Source organism: Ciona intestinalis, unplaced genomic scaffold (genome assembly GCF_000224145.3).
Source record: "Ciona intestinalis unplaced genomic scaffold, KH HT000314.1, whole genome shotgun sequence".
Classification (NCBI taxonomy): domain Eukaryota; kingdom Metazoa; phylum Chordata; class Ascidiacea; order Phlebobranchia; family Cionidae; genus Ciona; species Ciona intestinalis.
Genome location: NW_004190635.1, coordinates 1 through 2,078, shown reverse-complemented (window position 1 = coordinate 2,078; position 2,078 = coordinate 1). Strand labels below are relative to the sequence as shown.

The following is a 2,078-nucleotide window of genomic DNA, read 5'->3' as shown; positions in this document are numbered from 1 at the left end:
CGCAGGAAAAAAAATAGCCAGCAAATCACCTTCTAAAATGGCAACGATGGCGATCTCCGGCGAGGTTCTTGGAACGATAAAACGCCCACGGCTAGGACAGCTAGCGGACACTCCTTGGTCGAACATGAACGACCAGAGCTCTTGTGCAAAAGAGAAACGAACGCAATCCCAAAAAAGAATCCAAGAACTAACTCAACTGCACCTTAACGGCAACGAACGGTGATGAGGTTACCGGAACGGTCGAGCGCCCCGAGCCAGGGTACGGTCAGCTACTCGCTCATTGGACAATCAATGATCAGGCAACGCCCAAAAGAGAAGCGATCACAGATGACGAAAGCATGTGACGTCAGCTACAAAAAACTATAAAAGGTTCGATGTCCGAACCTTGATTTTCATGCAGTCTCAGCAAAGACCAACCAGAGTTCATCAGTCAAGGAGAACTTATATCCTAACCACTGCCTATACAAGTGGTTAGGCGTTCGAGTTTCTTATCGTGATTGTATATTGCATCAGTATCGCCCTTGCGTTAATAACCGTGGTAATAAATAATCAACAACCAGTTATTGCTTGGTTAGTTAACCTTAATCAAGGAGCAAAATTATTAATCAAGGAGCAAAATTAGACTTAGCGGCAAGTCTCAGAACACGCAGCCACGCTAGCCGATCTCACATCGCTAGTCGCTAAACGCCTGCAATCAACATCCGGCTTAAAGGACCTTTCTGACAGTCACAGTCACAGCAAGGGACTGAGGCTCCGCCGCACGTAACACTTGCAACACCCTGTGTGTAAGGATAATGAGCAAAATCCCTTACACATATAGAATGCTTGTTTTTCATTAATCCTTTTTTATGTTTCATTTTTTATATTGACGTGCCACTGCCATGCACCATCTTTTATTAAAAATCTGTCACTTTTCAGCAACTGCTGTTTCAATGGTGTTGTAATATGAATTCCTTTTACAATATATGAACCTAAAATTACAGCCAAGAAACATCAGTACATGAATGACTCTGACAAGTTTTCAAAATTTCTTTTTTAATTCACCACGTAAACCTTTACATTGTTTGTTTGACTGGAAAAAAAGCTTTTGAAATAAACGCTGAGCAAATGTATACGATAAAACTCTCACAAACAAATCCATTATATAAACTAAAACAGAATGAACTTCTTCATTGTGTTGCTCCTGTAACCGTGCACACAGTGTGGACATAAAAACATTAAAAAATGAATGATTATACACTGTACAAGTTACTAAATTAAAATCTATAGTTCTAGGATTCTTAAAACTCTCCTTACTGCAACTTAAGTAGGCAATTTGTAAAAGAATTAAAAAATCAGTACTTGGGTAATTAAGTGCTCCAGAGAACTTTTCCATTATTACAATAAATTCACCACTTGGTCGATCCTGGGTAAATAAACTAGTTACATATGGATAATTAAACTTTTTTGCTGCCTTTTTTATTAAATACCCTCCTAAATACTCAATAGTATCATTTTCTATGCTGTAAAACCCGGCAGTTTCTTCAACTGATGAACATGATACACTAAAGTGGTTTATACTATTTTTGTTAAAACATCAAGTAAAAGTTTGGGAGATTTAAAGACGGGGTTAATAAAAAAAGAGCCTGCATCATCCACTTGGGCATACTGTTTAACTAAATTATTTTTACTGTTGGTTATAACAAAATTTTCTATCCACTTGTTCACTTCAGTTTTGCCCTTTTCAGTAAATTTGAATATCTCTAAACTCTTCCATATAGCCTGTTCCTGACTTGATTTAAATGATTCCTGTGAAACTGCTTCTGCTTTATCTAAACGGTCCGCGCTTAGCTTTTGTAATAAACCTGTAACTCCATTACTATGCCTGTAACTCCATTACTATGAAAAGGAATCTCCGTACGTTTCGAGACAGAAGGCAATGTAGATAAGTTGTCATGCGTGACGAGTGAGAGGTAAAAGGGAGTTGAACTATCATGTTCGTGTACTATGGTCACCCATTCAAGTACTAACTGAACCCGGGATTGCTTGACTTCCGAGATCGGGTACTTTCAATCTGGTATGGAGATAGGCCAGAATAA

The 2,078-nt window shown here is 38.5% G+C and overlaps 1 long non-coding RNA gene across 1 annotated transcript; it reads left to right on the top strand.

The window, feature by feature from the left end:
• On the top strand, nucleotides 1–556 carry LOC101243251. The gene is made up of 2 exons (XR_003397140.1): nucleotides 1–64; nucleotides 228–556. It is a non-coding gene; the product is annotated as an uncharacterized LOC101243251 (long non-coding RNA).
• Nucleotides 557–2,078: the final 1,522 nt, after the last annotated feature.